Here is a 21,794-nt window from a genome sequence, read left to right on the forward strand (position 1 = left end):
ACTCTGCATTGAAAGGGGGCACGCTGGTCACTCTGCATTGAAAGGGGGCACGCTGGTCACTCTGCATTGAAAGGGGGCACGCTGGTCACTCTGCATTGAAAGGGGGCACGCTGGTCACTCTGCATTGAAAGGGGGCACGCTGGTCACTCTGCATTGAAAGGGGGCACGCTGGTCTCTCTGCATTGAAAGGGGGCCGCTGGTCTCTCTGCATTGAAAGGGGGCACGCTGGTCTCTCTGCATTGAAAGGGGGCACGCTGGTCTCTCTGCATTGAAAGGGGGCACGCTGGTCTCTGCATTGAAAGGGGGCACACATACACACCCTCCATCTACTCCTGGTCCGGCCCCCGGGTCCAATATATGAACCCATTGCAGCCCTCGAGTCAAAAAGTTTGCCCACCCCTGGGTTAGAAGATCCACATAGAAGCCCTAGATTCTTTGGTTTGAATCCCAACCATGGCACCACCTACATGGAGTTTGCATGTTCTCCCTGTGCCTGCATGGGTTTCCTCCCACACTCCAAAGACATGCAGATAGGTTAATTGGCTCTGGTCTAAATTGTCCAAAGTACACTATTGTCAAAAGTATTGGGACGCCTGCCTTTACACACACAGGAACTTTAATGGCATTCCTGGCTTAGTCCGTAGGGTTCAATATTGAGTTGGCCCACCCTTTGCAGCTATAACAGCTTCCACTCTTCTGGGAAGGCTGTCCACAAGGTTTAGGAGTGTGTCTATGGGAATGTTTGACCATTCTTCCAGAAGCGCATTTGTGAGGGCAGGCACTGATGTTGGATGAGAAGGCCTGGCTCACAGTCTCCACTCTAATTCATCCCAAAGGTGTTCTGTTGGGTTGAGGTCAGGCCAGTCAAGTTCCTCCACCCCAAACTCGCTCATCCATGTCTTTATGGACCTTGCTTTGTGCTCTGATTGCAGTCATGTTGGAACAGGAAGGGGCCATCCCCAAACTCTTCCCACAACGTTATTAGCATGAAATTGTTGAAAATGTCTTAGTATGCTGACGCCTTAAGAGTTCCCTTCACTGGAACTAAGGAGCCAAGCCCAACCCCTGAATAACAACCCCACACCATAATCCCCCCTCCACCAAATGATTTGGAACACTGCACAAAGCAAGGTCAATAAAGACATGGATGTGTCCTGACCTCAACCCGATTGAACACCTTTAGGATAAATTAGAGCGGAGCCTGCAAGCCAGGCCTTCTCATCCAACATCAGTGCCTGACCTCACAAATGAGCTTCTGGAAGAATGGTCAAACATTCCCATAGACACACTCCTAAACCTTGTGGACAGCCTTCCCAGAAGAGTTGAAGCTGTTATAGCTGCAAAGGGTGGGCCAACTCAATATTGAACCCTACGGACTAAGACTGGGATGCCATTAAAGTTAATGTGTGTGTAAAGGCAGGCGCCCCAATACCATTGACAATATAGTGTATGTGAATGTACAATGTTAATGTACAATATATATGTGTACCTCTCCTCCCCTTCCCCCCTTTATTTTTTTCCTTTACGCGCTCTCAATTGAGTTCCTTTGCAATGCAACTAATAAGTGTTATTTGATATTTCTTCTCCGTGTTATCCACCCTGGACAGACCATGTATAATGATAATTCCACTCTCTTATCATTAGATGTGCAACGTGATATTCCTTGTTGTATTCTCGCTACATCCTATGCAAGACAACCATTTTTACGGCCCGATGTTAATTATGTGCCTTTGTTAGAATAATTTGAAAAAAAAAATATATATATATATATATAAAGTGATGCGTAAATTGTCGGGGCTATATAAATACCTAAAATAAAAATAAGGAAAATCAGTGTATTTTGATGGCAGGGAAGGCTCCCCGCTGTCAGATTACAGTAGCTCAGCTGGAAGGATTTGAATGGGGGAATCGGGTCATTTTTTTAATTTAACCCACTGGTTGATTGAAAAAAAAAAAGACGACAAAAGTATGGGTTGCCTTACCACGCATCTCAGAGTAATACAATTGATAATCACATGAGATCTCAAAAATATGCCCGGTAACCGGATCCTTAGGCCGCAACTTGCAAAAACTCAGTACAGCTTTTTTTTTTACTAAAGTGGGGTACACACTGGTAGAAAATCTGCCGAAAATTCCCGTCCGAGGTAAAATCGTACGATTTTCGGCTAGTGTGTACACAACTTTCAGCAGCCGATGCCGACATTTTCAATGAAAAAAAAAAACGGAGGGACAAACACCAAAGTTTTTAACGTCCGTCCCCAGACGACCAATTTTCGTTTAATGTGTATGCAGTACGTCCGCGAAAAGTCGGATACGAAAGACCGTGCATGATCTGAAGTTGCTGACAACCCGGGAAGTCTAGGAACAAATGTGCCAAAAAAAAAAAAATAAATTGGACTAGAAATTTCGTGAACATTTATGCACTGTCTACTAAAAACGGTAATGAACACTGAGCACGAGAGAGAAAAATCAGAGGATATTTCTTCCGATTTCCATCAAGTGTGTACGAGCCTTAAAGCGGAGTTCCACCCTAAAATAATACTTACCTCCATCTTCTCGCTCCGGGTCACCTGAAAAACAAATGGATAATCGCAGTTTTTTTTTTTTTTTTTTTTACTTACCTGGTTTAGAAGAAAATATACTTACCTTACTTCCTCTTCCTCCCTTCGGCGGCCACGGCGATTCGTCACTTCCTGGCTTTTTAATGATTCCTGGGAGCTGAACGTCATCGCTCCCAGGAATCAATGCGCCTGCACCGGCCCCGATGTCAGTTCCGGTGCAGGCGCCGTCATACCTTGCTAAACAGCTTCTGGGCATGCCCAGAAGCTGTGCAGGGATGATGTTGCGGCACCGGAAGTGACATCGGGGCCGGTGCAGTGCATCGTGGGACCGAAGAAGACGGAAGAGGACGCAGAAGAGGATCGCGCTGGCTTCAAGCTGCCCACACCTGAGATGGCAGCGCTGGACAATACTTTTTCAAGGTAAGTATTTCTTCTAAAAGGTAAGTGCAACCCGGGACAGATCAGAGGCTAACCATTGTGGAATGTACTAGCCCTGCCCCTGACTGTCCCGGGGGTATTTTTATTAAAAAAAAAAGTTCCAGGGTGGAACTCCGCTTTAAGCTAAAATACAGCCTATTATTTGTAATGTGCCTGTGCACACAGGCGCGCAAACAAGCGCCATGCATTCTTCAGTAAAAGCAAAACAGAAAAACCTAATTTTTGGTCAGTAATTTACGCTTTGTGCGCGCAATTGCGCACATATGTGCACAAATGTCCATTTACATAATGCAAAAAACAAGAACATGAAAATACGTTTCTGCGCATCTACGTAAAAATGTGCGCATGCGTGCAAAATTGCGCGAAAATACGCGCAAATACATTAATAAATAAAACAGATGAAGAAGTAGATGCTCAAACAGGAGTATTGTGTGCAAGAGGCCTAATATTTCTGCCAATTACCGATGGCTGCCAGTGTTCCCAGTGCCAGCCCACTCAGACCCTTCTATATTTTCCATGGAAGATCTATGATCTGTAGGAAGAGCAGCTGTAGAGAGCGGGGGATAATCTTCCAGGCCACCAGAACTTCCTGAATTCGGCATATTTCACAGACTACATGCTGATTTCACAGCGGGATGATATGTTTGGGATCAGTTTCTTTTTTCTTTCAAGATGTTGGGTGCTTTGTTGTTCTGGGGCGGTAAGAAAATAAACACGCTGCAAAAAACAGAAAGTGAACAGCGGGGGGGGCGGGGCTGGCGTCATTGTGTCAATATTTGATGTGTGCGTTACTTTGGCCCCCAGGGATTTACATTATGTACAGGTCAGCAAGAGATTCCCGTCTGTTAAAGAGACAGCAGACGATGCATTTCTAGAAGAATCTACCTGAACCCCACAGGGGGCGCTTTACAGCAGACGTTCAGATTGCAAGCTTTATCATTTTGTGCTTAACCACTTCTGGACCGGAAGGATTTTCCCCCTTTATTACCAGGCCATTTTTTTGCAATTCGGCACTACGTTACTTTAATAGACAATTGCGCGGTCGTGCGATGCTGTACCCAAATAAAATTGATGTCCTTTTTTCCCACATATAGAGCTTTCTTTTGGTGGTATTTCATCAACTCTGCGATTTTTATTTTTTTGCTCTATAAACAAAAAAATGCGACAATTCTGGAAAAAAAAAAACACTATTTTTCACATTCTGCTATATAACATTCCCCAAAATCAAATTTTTTTTCATCCTTTTAGGCCAATTTGTATTCTGCTACATATTTTTGGTAAAAAAAAAAATTGCAATAAGCGTATTGTGATTGGTTTGTGCAACAGTTATTGCGTCTACAAACTAGGGGAAAGATTTATGTCCTTTTCATTTATTTTTTACTAGTAAAGGCGGCGATCTGTGATTTTTAGCAACACTGCAACATTGCGGCGGACAGATCGGACATATTTTTGGTAAAAAAAAAGAAAAATCGCAATAAGCGTATTTTGATTGGTTTGCACAAAAGTTATCGCGTCTACTAACTACAGGAAAGATTTATGTCAGTTTTATTGTTTTTTTTTTTTTACTAGTAATGGCGGCGATCTGCAATTTTTAGCGGGATTGCGGCGGACAGATCGGACCTCTAACTGACATTTTTATGACACTTTTGGGGGGACCAGTGACATTACTACAGTAATCAGTGCTAAAAATATGCACTGTTACTGTAATAATGCACTGGCAGGGAAAAGGGTTAACCTAGTGGGTGAACAAAGGGTTAAGTGTGAGCCTAGGGGGTGTTTTCTAACTGAGGAGGGAGGGGCTTATGAAATTATCATAGAGACCTGTGATCCTATATAGAAGGATCACAGGCGCTCTGTGATCATTAAAGGGAGAAGATCGGTCAGCTGTGTTTACAACAGCTGACTGTCCTCTCTCAGCGGGGAACGATCGCGGGTGCCCGGTGGCAATCGCAGCCTCCGGTCCCATGCATCTGCATCCCCGCTGCCTAGTGGGGGCGGGAGCGTGCCCCAGCACCAAGTGCGCGATCAACGTAGGGCTACGTCGGTTCGCGCACGAGGGCCAGCCTGCCGCAGTAAATGTGCGGCGGGCGGTCCGGAAGCCGTTAAACATGAACTTCCAGCCAGGCTCTGTAATCTTTATTATATCATCAAATAATGACACTTTATAACCAAGCGCCTTAGTGGTTAGCACTTCTGCCTTGCAGCACTATCTGCATGGAGTTTGCATGTTCTCTCTGGGCTTGCATGGGTACTCCACTTTCTCCCTACACTCCACAGATATATTGGTAGGTTTATTGGCTCCTGTCTAAATTGACCCTATGGGGGAGATTTACTAAAAGTTCCTTCAGAGTCCTATGCCGTGAACGGCGGCTCCCGCGCGCACGCGTGGGAGTGATGTAATCGCGCCTCCGGCCAATCAGATGGCCGGAGGACGCGAACCCGGAAGCAGGACGGCCGGACATGTCGGCCGTCCTGTCGCTGAGGGGGCGGCACGGCGGGGGCTTTGTTTTAAGGTAAGTAATTCATAATGAGCTAGTATGCGATGCATACTAACTCATTATGCCTTTCTCTTTACAGGGCTTTTTTTTCTCGTGACTTTACTTCCTCTTTAACTGAGTAAGTTGTAGTTAGAAGCTGATTGGCTTCCATGCAAAGTTTCACCAGATTTTGCACTCCCCAGTTTTAGTAAATCAACCCACTGTGTCTGTTTGGGAGATAGGATCTGTGCTGAGCCTGGACAAGGGGTGGGCAGGAGGGGAGGCTGCCCTGGGCACTGTAGTTTCATGTGGGGCGGGGGGCACCAGGTGATTGAGGGGAGGAGATTTGCGTTGGAAGGAAAAATTTGGGGGGGGGGGGGGCAGTGGCAAGGGTTATGTTTTGTTCTAGGAGGGGATATTTGAGGGAGGTGGGAGTGCTAAGACTGATGATTCAGGAATTTTTGTATTGGGAGGAGGTGATTTGTGCTAGTTGGGGTGGATTTGGGGGGAATTTGTGCTGGGAGGGGGCATTTCAAGTGGGGGGGGGGGGGAATGTGTACTAGGAGGGGAAATTTAAGGGGTAGAGGATTTGTGTTGGGGGTGGGAGATTTGTGCTGAGAGGGGGGATTTTAGCAGGGGAGCAGATTTGTACTGGGAGGGGGGGGGGGGATTTATGCTTAGGGGATGTGCATGCAGATTAGTGCTTAGTGTTTTTGTGTGGGGGGGTGGCAGTTTAGCATATTCGCCCTGGGCTCTAGATAACCTTGTCCCGGCTGTGAAAGACCGCTCTTGCTAATGATCGGTACCAACTTCCGATCATGTGACCACGGTGACAGCCAATCACAGTGGTCCTGTGATCGGCCAACCTTTCCCACCCCATGGTGTTGGGAACTGTTTGAAAAAATCCCGGGGCGTGTAAGAAAGGGTTACGATTCGCTGACTAGACTTTGGACTTTGGCATATTTTCAGTGTTTCCTGGAGAGTACTGACTCATCATTGGGTGCTTTTATCTATTTTCTGGGGTGCCGGAAATGCGGGTCCTATGAATATTATGACTTGTAATGACGAGGATTGTTGTCGGTGGAGTTTATGAAGTTCATCATGACCATGGATGTGTCTGACCTCTGTGTCTGATTAGACAGAATGAGTAATCAATATATGACTGTCATTCAGTCTCCGCTATCTTCGGGAAGGAAGTGCTAATCTCTACTATTAGTTGTGTGTCATGGAGTCACAGCCACTCTTGTCATCTGGTGAGGATGACCTAACAGCAGCCTTATTACCGGCTTGTGACCTGTATTGATCGGCTTCTCGTACAGAAGTTAATTGATTACCAATATTTACTAACATGCTATGGCTTTCCAGTGTGCTTAATGTTGGGAATCACCATAATTGGCACCGACTATTACTGAACCCATCCCCTGGTGGCTCTGCTTTGTGTACCATCTCATTACATGACGGGAAGGGCTCATAGGAATATGGACGCTTGTAACTGATGTTTCTTTGTTCATCAGGGACAATTTAAAAGGAAACCAGACCTTAAAGGATCAATGTACTATTAAAGCAGGGGTGGGGAACCTTTTTTCTGCCAAGGGCCATTTGGGTATTTATAAAATCCTTCGGGGCCGTACAAAATTATCAACTTTAAAATGTGCCTATTATTTGGTCAAACATTTAATTAACTCAAAGACAAAACTGTGGCGCTAAGACCCTTAATGAATGACAGTCCCACTTGAGGATGTGTAAAAAGCAATAAAAAAGCAGTCCATGTGTGTCCGTCTCCACATAAAGAAGTAATTCTCGAGCAGAAAACCACCACCAGAAAGCACTCCAACACCAGTACTTCTTACCAAAAGTGATTGATCTCCATCACAGAGATCAAAAGTAGCGCATAACTGGAAATCATGAAGGCTTCTCCAATGCAGTCTTAGTAAGCTCTCGATGTGGTATGTTATGCAAAGAAAAAGAGGGACATCACATAGCGCAGACCGCTTTAAAAGGCTTTATTCTTAAATAGAAGAATGGTACTCACAAAGAAAGTACTACATCTCGCATGTAATACATGGGCACCGAGACCTCCCAGATGTCCTTAGGGCGTCCCAGCGGTGGACCACCGAATCTATGGCCGTCCTGTCTCCTCCACGGATCGTAGCACGCGCCACCCAGCACGCCACCCGACGTACGTTTCGTCCGATTGGACGTCGTCATGGGGTGTGGCTACAGGGTGCGCCAATGCTTTCTATAGCGGAGGAGAGAACCGCCCACCGGAACTGAGTGGCCGGAAGTGAGGTATGCGCTCCACACGACCGGAACCACCACTCTGACCGGAAGAGGAAGGGAGAGGAGGGTAACATAATGGGGAAATAGAAGGAAAAATCCCTTCGCAAAAACCCACACTGCAATGCCTCCCCCATCCTTCTAATGAGCAATGTACTATAAATGGGATCAACCAAAAAAGAACATTACCCCATATGCCATATCAGATATACAGATACCCAATATATCATACCACGGCCCGAGGAGAGACAGCGCCATCTATCGGTGCTCCTAGTGTGGAACACCCAAGGTACAAGGAGGTCTCAAAAAGATCATAAAAATACATACATCAATTAATAACAACATAAGATATTAAAAAACATGCATTAAAATGCTACATAATAAAACAAATCCAGAAATATTGTACACATTGAATAAAACTATCAAATATTGCACAGCAAATACCAAGGAGAGGGAGGGGAACACCAATCTAGGAATTATTAATATGGGCATTTAGATCCCATTCGATATTGAGACCCAAGGGGGTATAAGATTTGAGTCTATATATCCAGCTCGTTTCGAGCTTGGAAACCCCTCTCGTTAGATTGCTTCCTCTCCAATGTCCTGAAAATTTGTCTATCCCCAAAAACAAAGTGCCACTAGGATCCCTATTGTGGCACTCATCATAGTGCCTAGAGAGGCTGTGTTTGGGGAAGCCATTGACTATGTTGGCCACATGCTCCTTGAGCCTCACATGAAGCTCCCGGATAGTGCGGCCAACATAGTCAAGGCCGCATGGACATCTCACCAGGTAAACCACATACCTGGTGGTACAGGATATAAACGGTTTAATCTTAAAGTCCTGTCCAGAACCAGACTTAAAGGTGTCAACTCGTCTCTTCTTCACCACATTAAGCTGACAGATAGTGCACCTCCTGCATTTATAAAAGCCTCCCATTTGTTGAAAAAAAGAGACCTTTTTTGGGGGATCCCTAATGTTGGGGGCAATCTGCAACCTTAAGGGAGGGACACCCCTATAGATTACCTGAGGCTGGGGAGGTAAGAGGGGGCCCAACACTGAATCATTCCGCAGAATGTGCCAATGGCGCCGAAGAATAGTTTTCACTGAGAAATGTTGAGTGGAGTACGAAGAGAGGAATGCAAAATCAAAAGGACGTTTTAAGTCCCTCTGTTTAGGCTGAAGAAGATCCTCTCTCGCTCTCGAATCAGCTTTTAACAAGGCCTGACTCAAAAGAGACTCGTCGTACCCCTTCTCAAGAAATCTCTCTTTAAGGACAGAGGCCTCCTGCAAGAAATCTTCATGACGCGAACAATTACGCTTCAGTCGTAGGAACTGACTGACAGGAACGGACTCTAACCACGACTTGTGATGGCAACTCGTGGTATCTATGAATCCGTTCCTGTCAGTTGGTTTAAAGAAAGTAGAGGTAACAATCTGACCTTCCTCTATACGGATCCTAAGATCCAAAAAATGAATCTCGCTCGCGCTTGATTCATAGGTCAGACTGATGCCCCTATCATTGTTGTTCAGGGTTCCCATGAATTCAACCAGGGAATCACCCGTGCCGTCCCATAGGAAGAGGATGTCGTCGATGTACCGACGCCAGAGCACAAGCTCTGGCCTAGGTACACCCCAGACGACATCCTCTTCCCATTTGGCCATGAACAGGTTGGCCATACTGGGCGCGAATTTCGCGCCCATGGCCACTCCCCTGTTCTGTAGATAATAAGTGCCATTATACCAGAAGTAATTTCGGGACATTGCATAGTCCAGAAGAGAAATAATGAAATCTCTCTGGAAACTCAACAAGCTTTCTAACCTCAGATAATGAGACACCGCCTCTCTGCCATGTTGGTGTGAAATTATGGTATACAGGGATGAAACATCCGCTGTTACCAAAATATAATTATCCTGCCAGGTGACATTGCCCAACTCATTAATCACCTGCATGGAATCTCGTAAATACGAGGGCATTTTTACCACCACAGGCTGTAGGAAATGATCGATATATTTGCCCACCCGGGAGGTAACGGAATCAATACCGCTAACTATAGGTCTCCCGGGTGGGCAAATAGGATCCTTATGTATTTTGGGCAAAAAATACATAACGGGTACTCTGGGGGCAGAGGGCACCAGAAAAGCCTTCTCTTTTTTGGTGAGAAGCTTCCTATCAAACCCCTCATTCACCAGGGCAATCAGTTCCTTTTTATATTTGGCGGTAGGGTCACCCCTCAGGGGAATATAAGTATCCCTGTCTGATAGCAACCTTAGCATCTCTGCGTCATAGGCGGCGGTGTCCATAATCACAATCCCGCCGCCCTTGTCCGCAGGCCTCACTATGATATCCCTCCGCTCCTTTAGAGACCTAAGTCCCCTATTGAAAGCGGAGTGCATCTCACATTTATTCAACCGAAGTTGATCAATGTCCTTAGCAACCAGATCTCTAAATACAGCCACCGCCGGTGCCACCCCACCCGGGGGGTTGAACGTGGAGGCATTGGAGAAACTGGTGCTTTTAATACCCATATTGTATTCGGTTTTAGATGTGGAAGGGTTCACAGTGAAGTGTCTCTTAATGTTGATCTTTCCTACAAACTTCTGAAGGTCTATGAATGTGTCAAACTTATCCAGCTGTTTCGGGGGTGCATATTTTAAACCCCTATTAAGGACACACTTTTCATCGTTAGAGAGTGGGGCGGAACTGAGATTGAAGAGGCCTCCGTCCTTTAAAGACGCCTCTTTTTTCTGGCGGAGTCTCCTCCCCCCTCTTGTCCCCCTTTTTTTCCATTTTTTCTCCTTTTTGCTTTGGGGGTGACCCCAGGAAAAAAACGTTGATTAGTGTTATTGGTAGGTACATTTTGAAAATGTCTTTCCCTGCCTCCAGAAGCCTGATCATGTTGTGGATGATATACATCCCCCGAGTTACCTGACCAGCCACTCTGCTGATTGGAAGATCCTCCTCCTCTCTGCGGGTGGGTGGTCATATAACGCTCAGGTTCTCTAACCTCATTTTTCAATGGCGCAAACCTGTTGTTAATGGGCACATTGCTCCCAGAATGTTGGGGATGAGGGGGACGTCCCCCCCCTCTGCCCCTACCTCTCCCCCGTCCTCTACCCCTCCCTCTGACCTGATAGGTCCATTGGGGGGGTTGGGAAAGAGGAGAGTAAGGTTGGCTCATCTCTGTTCTCACTAGACCATTAATATCTGGGTTAGGGACAGATGATACCTCCATCTCGTTGTCCAAATCGTTGGTAGGAGCTGAGGCCAATTTAACAGATTGCCATTTGAAAATTATCTGGGAGTTATAATCTCCCAGATCTCGGGCAAATTTCTTACGTTTTTTGGCCTTCTGTTCAGCATCTACCTTCTCCAAATGTCTTTTTAGAGCTTCTGACTTGGTTTTGTATTCGTCCTTGTTTTTGAATGAGGTCAGTTTCTCTTTAATTAGATTAATGTCCTCATCTAACTTGGTCATTTTGAGTCTCTTCTTAGAGAGCATAAAACTCAAAAGTCCAAGTCCAGCCTTATTAAAAAACAAGGACCATTCGCTAAGATCATCCACATCACTTTGAGGAAATACCTCCCATCTGAGACTCCTGGGCACCATGCCATCCGCAATGTACTTCTCAAAGAAGACCACATCCCATCTGGCATGGAGCTCGGCCGTCATCAGATTTTTCAATCTAAGGAACAATCCCCCCAGATCGTCCGAACTCGGATCCACAGCGGAAAATATTCCTGCTGTGTCTATAGTGTGTGATGTCCGATATTCAAATATATCCATAATTGTCTATTTCAACAAAGAGACCTAAAGTCTGCACCTACAGCAGCAGCACCTATAACAATTCAAGGATAGACAAAAAACATGAAATTGCTGCGCATTAATGTAAAAAACTGTAAAAACAGCAAATATACAGTAGTGGGTACAGCAGCCACACTAATCTGAAATGTAGCAGATTAAAAGAAATAAAAGACAAAACTGTGGCGCTAAGACCCTTAATGAATGACAGTCCCACTTGAGGATGTGTAAAAAGCAATAAAAAAGCAGTCCATGTGTGTCCGTCTCCACATAAAGAAGTAATTCTCGAGCAGAAAACCACCACCAGAAAGCACTCCAACACCAGTACTTCTTACCAAAAGTGATTGATCTCCATCACAGAGATCAAAAGTAGCGCATAACTGGAAATCATGAAGGCTTCTCCAATGCAGTCTTAGTAAGCTCTCGATGTGGTATGTTATGCAAAGAAAAAGAGGGACATCACATAGCGCAGACCGCTTTAAAAGGCTTTATTCTTAAATAGAAGAATGGTACTCACAAAGAAAGTACTACATCTCGCATGTAATACATGGGCACCGAGACCTCCCAGATGTCCTTAGGGCGTCCCAGCGGTGGACCACCGAATCTATGGCCGTCCTGTCTCCTCCACGGATCGTAGCACGCGCCACCCAGCACGCCACCCGACGTACGTTTCGTCCGATTGGACGTCGTCATGGGGTGTGGCTACAGGGTGCGCCAATGCTTTCTATAGCGGAGGAGAGAACCGCCCACCGGAACTGAGTGGCCGGAAGTGAGGTATGCGCTCCACACGACCGGAACCACCACTCTGACCGGAAGAGGAAGGGAGAGGAGGGTAACATAATGGGGAAATAGAAGGAAAAATCCCTTCGCAAGGGAGAGGAGGGTAACATAATGGGGAAATAGAAGGAAAAATCCCTTCGCAAAAACCCACACTGCAATGCATTGCAGTGTGGGTTTTTGCGAAGGGATTTTTCCTTCTATTTCCCCATTATGTTACCCTCCTCTCCCTTCCTCTTCCGGTCAGAGTGGTGGTTCCGGTCGTGTGGAGCGCATACCTCACTTCCGGCCACTCAGTTCCGGTGGGCGGTTCTCTCCTCCGCTATAGAAAGCATTGGCGCACCCTGTAGCCACACCCCATGACGACGTCCAATCGGACGATACGTACGTCGGGTGGCGTGCTGGGTGGCGCGTGCTACGATCCGTGGAGGAGACAGGACGGCCATAGATTCGGTGGTCCACCGCTGGGACGCCCTAAGGACATCTGGGAGGTCTCGGTGCCCATGTATTACATGCGAGATGTAGTACTTTCTTTGTGAGTACCATTCTTCTATTTAAGAATAAAGCCTTTTAAAGCGGTCTGCGCTATGTGATGTCCCTCTTTTTCTTTGCATAACATACCACATCGAGAGCTTACTAAGACTGCATTGGAGAAGCCTTCATGATTTCCAGTTATGCGCTACTTTTGATCTCTGTGATGGAGATCAATCACTTTTGGTAAGAAGTACTGGTGTTGGAGTGCTTTCTGGTGGTGGTTTTCTGCTCGAGAATTACTTCTTTATGTGGAGACGGACACACATGGACTGCTTTTTTATTGCTTTTTACACATCCTCAAGTGGGACTGTCATTCATTAAGGGTCTTAGCGCCACAGTTTTGTCTTTTATTTCTTTTAATCTGCTACATTTCAGATTAGTGTGGCTGCTGTACCCACTACTGTATATTTGCTGTTTTTACAGTTTTTTACATTAATGCGCAGCAATTTCATGTTTTTTGTCTATCCTTGAATTGTTATAGGTGCTGCTGCTGTAGGTGCAGACTTTAGGTCTCTTTGTTGAAATAGACAATTATGGATATATTTGAATATCGGACATCACACACTATAGACACAGCAGGAATATTTTCCGCTGTGGATCCGAGTTCGGACGATCTGGGGGGATTGTTCCTTAGATTGAAAAATCTGATGACGGCCGAGCTCCATGCCAGATGGGATGTGGTCTTCTTTGAGAAGTACATTGCGGATGGCATGGTGCCCAGGAGTCTCAGATGGGAGGTATTTCCTCAAAGTGATGTGGATGATCTTAGCGAATGGTCCTTGTTTTTTAATAAGGCTGGACTTGGACTTTTGAGTTTTATGCTCTCTAAGAAGAGACTCAAAATGACCAAGTTAGATGAGGACATTAATCTAATTAAAGAGAAACTGACCTCATTCAAAAACAAGGACGAATACAAAACCAAGTCAGAAGCTCTAAAAAGACATTTGGAGAAGGTAGATGCTGAACAGAAGGCCAAAAAACGTAAGAAATTTGCCCGAGATCTGGGAGATTATAACTCCCAGATAATTTTCAAATGGCAATCTGTTAAATTGGCCTCAGCTCCTACCAACGATTTGGACAACGAGATGGAGGTATCATCTGTCCCTAACCCAGATATTAATGGTCTAGTGAGAACAGAGATGAGCCAACCTTACTCTCCTCTTTCCCAACCCCCCCAATGGACCTATCAGGTCAGAGGGAGGGGTAGAGGACGGGGGAGAGGTAGGGGCAGAGGGGGGGGACGTCCCCCTCATCCCCAACATTCTGGGAGCAATGTGCCCATTAACAACAGGTTTGCGCCATTGAAAAATGAGGTTAGAGAACCTGAGCGTTATATGACCACCCACCCGCAGAGAGGAGGAGGATCTTCCAATCAGCAGAGTGGCTGGTCAGGTAACTCGGGGGATGTATATCATCCACAACATGATCAGGCTTCTGGAGGCAGGGAAAGACATTTTCAAAATGTACCTACCAATAACACTAATCAACGTTTTTTTCCTGGGGTCACCCCCAAAGCAAAAAGGAGAAAAAATGGAAAAAAAGGGGGACAAGAGGGGGGAGGAGACTCCGCCAGAAAAAAGAGGCGTCTTTAAAGGACGGAGGCCTCTTCAATCTCAGTTCCGCCCCACTCTCTAACGATGAAAAGTGTGTCCTTAATAGGGGTTTAAAATATGCACCCCCGAAACAGCTGGATAAGTTTGACACATTCATAGACCTTCAGAAGTTTGTAGGAAAGATCAACATTAAGAGACACTTCACTGTGAACCCTTCCACATCTAAAACCGAATACAATATGGGTATTAAAAGCACCAGTTTCTCCAATGCCTCCACGTTCAACCCCCCGGGTGGGGTGGCACCGGCGGTGGCTGTATTTAGAGATCTGGTTGCTAAGGACATTGATCAACTTCGGTTGAATAAATGTGAGATGCACTCCGCTTTCAATAGGGGACTTAGGTCTCTAAAGGAGCGGAGGGATATCATAGTGAGGCCTGCGGACAAGGGCGGCGGGATTGTGATTATGGACACCGCCGCCTATGACGCAGAGATGCTAAGGTTGCTATCAGACAGGGATACTTATATTCCCCTGAGGGGTGACCCTACCGCCAAATATAAAAAGGAACTGATTGCCCTGGTGAATGAGGGGTTTGATAGGAAGCTTCTCACCAAAAAAGAGAAGGCTTTTCTGGTGCCCTCTGCCCCCAGAGTACCCGTTATGTATTTTTTGCCCAAAATACATAAGGATCCTATTTGCCCACCCGGGAGACCTATAGTTAGCGGTATTGATTCCGTTACCTCCCGGGTGGGCAAATATATCGATCATTTCCTACAGCCTGTGGTGGTAAAAATGCCCTCGTATTTACGAGATTCCATGCAGGTGATTAATGAGTTGGGCAATGTCACCTGGCAGGATAATTATATTTTGGTAACAGCGGATGTTTCATCCCTGTATACCATAATTTCACACCAACATGGCAGAGAGGCGGTGTCTCATTATCTGAGGTTAGAAAGCTTGTTGAGTTTCCAGAGAGATTTCATTATTTCTCTTCTGGACTATGCAATGTCCCGAAATTACTTCTGGTATAATGGCACTTATTATCTACAGAACAGGGGAGTGGCCATGGGCGCGAAATTCGCGCCCAGTATGGCCAACCTGTTCATGGCCAAATGGGAAGAGGATGTCGTCTGGGGTGTACCTAGGCCAGAGCTTGTGCTCTGGCGTCGGTACATCGACGACATCCTCTTCCTATGGGACGGCACGGGTGATTCCCTGGTTGAATTCATGGGAACCCTGAACAACAATGATAGGGGCATCAGTCTGACCTATGAATCAAGCGCGAGCGAGATTCATTTTTTGGATCTTAGGATCCGTATAGAGGAAGGTCAGATTGTTACCTCTACTTTCTTTAAACCAACTGACAGGAACGGATTCATAGATACCACGAGTTGCCATCACAAGTCGTGGTTAGAGTCCGTTCCTGTCAGTCAGTTCCTACGACTGAAGCGTAATTGTTCGCGTCATGAAGATTTCTTGCAGGAGGCCTCTGTCCTTAAAGAGAGATTTCTTGAGAAGGGGTACGACGAGTCTCTTTTGAGTCAGGCCTTGTTAAAAGCTGATTCGAGAGCGAGAGAGGATCTTCTTCAGCCTAAACAGAGGGACTTAAAACGTCCTTTTGATTTTGCATTCCTCTCTTCGTACTCCACTCAACATTTCTCAGTGAAAACTATTCTTCGGCGCCATTGGCACATTCTGCGGAATGATTCAGTGTTGGGCCCCCTCTTACCTCCCCAGCCTCAGGTAATCTATAGGGGTGTCCCTCCCTTAAGGTTGCAGATTGCCCCCAACATTAGGGATCCCCCAAAAAAGGTCTCTTTTTTTCAACAAATGGGAGGCTTTTATAAATGCAGGAGGTGCACTATCTGTCAGCTTAATGTGGTGAAGAAGAGACGAGTTGACACCTTTAAGTCTGGTTCTGGACAGGACTTTAAGATTAAACCGTTTATATCCTGTACCACCAGGTATGTGGTTTACCTGGTGAGATGTCCATGCGGCCTTGACTATGTTGGCCGCACTATCCGGGAGCTTCATGTGAGGCTCAAGGAGCATGTGGCCAACATAGTCAATGGCTTCCCCAAACACAGCCTCTCTAGGCACTATGATGAGTGCCACAATAGGGATCCTAGTGGCACTTTGTTTTTGGGGATAGACAAATTTTCAGGACATTGGAGAGGAAGCAATCTAACGAGAGGGGTTTCCAAGCTCGAAACGAGCTGGATATATAGACTCAAATCTTATACCCCCTTGGGTCTCAATATCGAATGGGATCTAAATGCCCATATTAATAATTCCTAGATTGGCGTTCCCCTCCCTCTCCTTGGTATTTGCTGTGCAATATTTGATAGTTTTATTCAATGTGTACAATATTTCTGGATTTGTTTTATTATGTAGCATTTTAATGCATGTTTTTTAATATCTTATGTTGTTATTAATTGATGTATGTATTTTTATGATCTTTTTGAGACCTCCTTGTACCTTGGGTGTTCCACACTAGGAGCACCGATAGATGGCGCTGTCTCTCCTCGGGCCGTGGTATGATATATTGGGTATCTGTATATCTGATATGGCATATGGGGTAATGTTCTTTTTTGGTTGATCCCATTTATAGTACATTGCTCATTAGAAGGATGGGGGAGGCATTGCAGTGTGGGTTTTTGCGAAGGGATTTTTCCTTCTATTTCCCCATTATGTTACCCTCCTCTCCCTTCCTCTTCCGGTCAGAGTGGTGGTTCCGGTCGTGTGGAGCGCATACCTCACTTCCGGCCACTCAGTTCCGGTGGGCGGTTCTCTCCTCCGCTATAGAAAGCATTGGCGCACCCTGTAGCCACACCCCATGACGACGTCCAATCGGACGAAACGTACGTCGGGTGGCGTGCTGGGTGGCGCGTGCTACGATCCGTGGAGGAGACAGGACGGCCATAGATTCGGTGGTCCACCGCTGGGACGCCCTAAGGACATCTGGAAGGTCTCGGTGCCCATGTATTACATGCGAGATGTAGTACTTTCTTTGTGAGTACCATTCTTCTATTTAAGAATAAAGCCTTTTAAAGCGGTCTGCGCTATGTGATGTCCCTCTTTTTCTTTGCATAACATACCACATCGAGAGCTTACTAAGACTGCATTGGAGAAGCCTTCATGATTTCCAGTTATGCGCTACTTTTGATCTCTGTGATGGAGATCAATCACTTTTGGTAAGAAGTACTGGTGTTGGAGTGCTTTCTGGTGGTGGTTTTCTGCTCGAGAATTACTTCTTTATGTGGAGACGGACACACATGGACTGCTTTTTTATTGCTTTTTACACATCCTCAAGTGGGACTGTCATTCATTAAGGGTCTTAGCGCCACAGTTTTGTCTTTTATTTCTTTTAATCTGCTACATTTCAGATTAGTGTGGCTGCTGTACCCACTACTGTATATTTGCTGTTTTTACAGTTTTTTACCTTAATGCGCAGCAATTTCATGTTTTTTATTTAATTAACTCACCCCTAATGTGATGGCTGCAACTGCTTCTCTTTGGTGAGGTGTGTGATGTGCCAGTATTGATGATGTTGCTACTCGCAACTGGTTTTCCATGTTTGCGTCGGTCAGTCTGAAGCGCAGTCCACTCTTTGTGGTGGTAAGTTTTGAAAAGAACTGCTGATGGGTACTGCTGGTGGGTACTGCTGGTGGGTACAGCTGGCTGGTACAGGTGGCTGGTACTGCTGGTGGGTACAGCTGGCTGGTACAGGTGGCTGGTACTGCTGGTGGGTACAGCTGGCTGGTACAGGTGGCTGGTACTGCTGGTGGGTACAGCTGGCTGGTACAGCTGGCTGGTACTGCTGGTGGGTACAGCTGGCTGGTACAGGTGGCTGGTACTGCTGGTGGGTACAGCTGGCTGGTACAGGTGGCTGGTACTGCTGGTGGGTACAGCTGGCTCTGGCTGGTACTGCTGTGTGTGTGCTGCTGGCGGGAAATGCTGGCTAGGAGAAGTGTAGCGTGCAGCAGCAGGAAGAGGCGGTTTCCTGTATTGGTCACAAGCGGAGTGCATTTGATATCACCCCACCTGTGACTCACTCAGGCTGTCAGAACGGAGCCGGAACTATACAGAAAGCATCGGCTCCGTTCTGACAGATCAGCTGAGACACAGACTCAACTGCATGGGGGGCTGGACCAGATGACTTTGCAGGCCGCATACGGCCCTCGGGCCGTAGGTTCCCCACCCCTGTATTAAAGGATCAGTCCACCTAAAGTCCACATCCACACAGTGTTTGGTGGATGCTGGAGAGTTCTACCTCCTGACATTATCTTCTGTCACTCTGTGAGATCTTTGGATGAGTTCCCAGGTCTGAACACCTGTTGTATTCATCATGAGGGGTTCCCACTCTGTCAGCTGGATTTTTATGTTATATTATGAATATTGTAGCAGGAGGAGCTGAAACATGCACAGATGAGCAGGAGCTTTCAAAAATCCCAGGTGGACAGGAACAAAAAGTTTTTACCTTAATTTGTATTGGACACAGGAAGTGTAGTCCTCAATCATGGGTTTGGACACTGGCAAAAACTTTGCTGGGAACACCCTTCCAGTGCACCCTCATATAACCCCACCCACTGCTTCGGACTCCGGTCTTTTGCTACTGTCCTAGGGTCACATATGTCAAACACAAGGCCCACCAGCTGAATCTGGCCTTCCAAGCCTTGTCATTTGACGCTTGCTCCCAGTTTTGCTGCTGGAACTTGGTGGAACTCTATTCTGTTCCCTCTCCCCACTGTCACATGTAAACCCAGAAGCCTTCTATTTTTACAAGGGACAGCTTTGCTCTCAGCGGCTCCTGGATCTAACAGATCCCAGCACACTCTTACGATGGGGCATGGCAGGGATTGATCTCCAGAATCTGAGAGGGAGAACGGTTTACCTACAGGGCGAGGCAGAGAAATCTACACAGAAAGGTACTAGAGCCGAATACATGGGTAGTGGTGCTGCCTACGGGGAGTACTAGTGCCACCTACACAGGGAGGTACTAGAGCCGAATACACGGGTTAAGGTGCTGCCTACGGGGAGTACTAGTGCCACCTACACAGGGAGGTACTAGAGCCGAATACACGGGTTAAGGTGCTGCCTACGGGGAGTACTAGTGCCACCTACACAGGGAGGTACTAGAGCCGAATACACGGGTTGTGGTGCTGCCTACAGGGAGTACTAGTGCCACCTACACAGGGAGGTACTAGAGCCGAATACACGGGTTGTGGTGCTGCCTACAGGGAGTACTAGTGCCACCTACACAGGGAGGTACTTGAGCCGAATACACGGGTTGTGGTGCTGCCTACGGGGAGTACTAGTGCCACCTCCACAGGGAGGTACTTGAGCCGAATACACGGGTTGTGGTGCTGCCTACGGGGAGTACTAGTGCCACCTACACAGGGAGGTACTAGAGCCGAATACACGGGTTAAGGTGCTGCCTACGGGGAGTACTAGTGCCACCTACACAGGGAGGTACTAGAGCTGAATACACGGGTTGTGGTGCTGCCTACAGGGAGTACTAGTGCCACCTACACAGGGAGGTACTTGAGCCGAATACACGGGTTGTGGTGCTGCCTACGGGGAGTACTAGTGCCACCTCCACAGGGAGGTACTAGAGCTGAGCCAGGTAAGAGAAAGTAGAGATGTGAGGAGGTTTTGGGGGTGGACACTGTATGCAACACATTCCTGAACCCTGCACTCTATAATGGCACTTTTCCACTGCATGGAACCAAACGGTTCGGCTTGCTTTTGTGCTTTTCCACTGCTGGTACGGCATGGTTATAGTGTAGAAACGGTTCGGTACGGTACGGCGGCGCTTTTCCACTGCATGGAACCGAACGGTACGGCTCTCAAAAACAGTACCACCTCGATTGTGGTTCCAAGAGGTACCATAACCGGTACCATATCCCACAATCCTTTGCATGCAGTCACTACTAGCCACTGATTGGTCAGAGAATCCCACCCACCCCATTGTTATCCCACCCACTTAACTTTAGTACTAATTTAGTGGAAAAGCAAACCATACCGTACCGAACCGTTCCAACACCGTACCATGCGGTACCAGCAGTGGAAAAGCAAACCGGGCCAAGCAGGGCCGAGTAGAGCCGAGCCGGTACTTGCAGTGGAAAAGTGCCATAAGTAACGCACTCCAGAACCCTGCACTCTAACATAGCGCACTCCAGAACCCTGCACTATGTACATAGCGCACTCCAGAAACCTGCACTCTGTACATAGCGCACTCCAGAACCCTGCACTCTGTACATAGCACACTCCAGAACCCTGCACTTTGTACATAGCGCACTCCAGAACCCTGCACTCTGTACATAGCGCACTCCAGAACCCTGCACTCTGTACATAGCGCACTCCAGAACCCTGCACTCTGTACATAGCGCACTCCAGAACCCTGCACTCTGTACATAGCGCACTCCAGAACCCTGCACTCTGTACATAGCGCACTCCAGAACCCTGCACTCTGTACGGAACGCTCTACTGAACCCTGCACTTTGTACATAGCGCACCCCTGAACTCTGCACTCTGTACATAGCGCATCCCTGAACTCTGCACCCTGTATGTAATGCATGCCTGAACCCTGTACTCTGTATAAAGTGCACTTCTGAACTCTGAACTCGTACGTAATGCACTTCTGAACTCTGCACAATGTATATAGCGCACTTCTGAACTCGAAGCGAAGGGTGTGAAACGCGTTCGATGCTTGCTGTTAGTGCCTCCTATGCTTTTATGCTGTATGGACTTATCACATCAATAAAGGTGTTTGCATTGGAGTGCAGCCATCCAGAACATTTTCTTTTCTCACCCCTGACTCTCTGTCTGGACAGTGCTGATTGGCCCTGTGCTGATCACATGCACCCTCCCAAGAAAAAAAATAAAAAAAACTCTAGCAATACACACCAAACTGACCATGTGCAGCCTGACTTCAGCAACTCTGTTTTATCCAGACATGTTATGGGGAAAATGCAAGAAGGGGAGGATTGCATACAGGATCAAACAGTCTTTTTACACATTGCAGAGGATTAACCCCTTAGGTTTCATAGTGAGTATAACAAGCATGCTTTACTGCATATACGGACTGATTTTACTGTTGTGGGTTTAGTAACACTTTAAAATGGCAGTGAAAAGCCAAGAGGCATCCTAATCCTTTGCCACTCTATCCAAAATTTAAACACTTTGGGGTGTTTCTATGAAAGATTCACATAGCTGTTCGTCCATGCAAAACTGCACTTCATGTGTACAAATGGGGCAAAATCAAATGTTCTCAGGCTATATTTTCTGCAGTTCTAATGTGTGAATGGGGAAAATACTGCATTATGGCCACCAGACGGTAATGACTATCACAGGAAAGGGACTGCTCAGCTCCAT

The 21,794-nt window shown here is 46.7% G+C and overlaps 1 protein-coding gene across 3 annotated transcripts in view; it reads left to right on the forward strand.

The window, feature by feature from the left end:
• Positions 1–21,794, forward strand: part of RNF24 (ring finger protein 24) — a 226,003-nt gene that overhangs the window by 180,390 nt on the left and 23,819 nt on the right. The gene's annotated exons all lie outside the window — the stretch shown is intronic.

The sequence above is a fragment of the Pelophylax lessonae genome, assembly GCF_965119305.1.
Source record: "Pelophylax lessonae genome assembly, chromosome: 1".
NCBI lineage: Eukaryota > Metazoa > Chordata > Amphibia > Anura > Ranidae > Pelophylax > Pelophylax lessonae.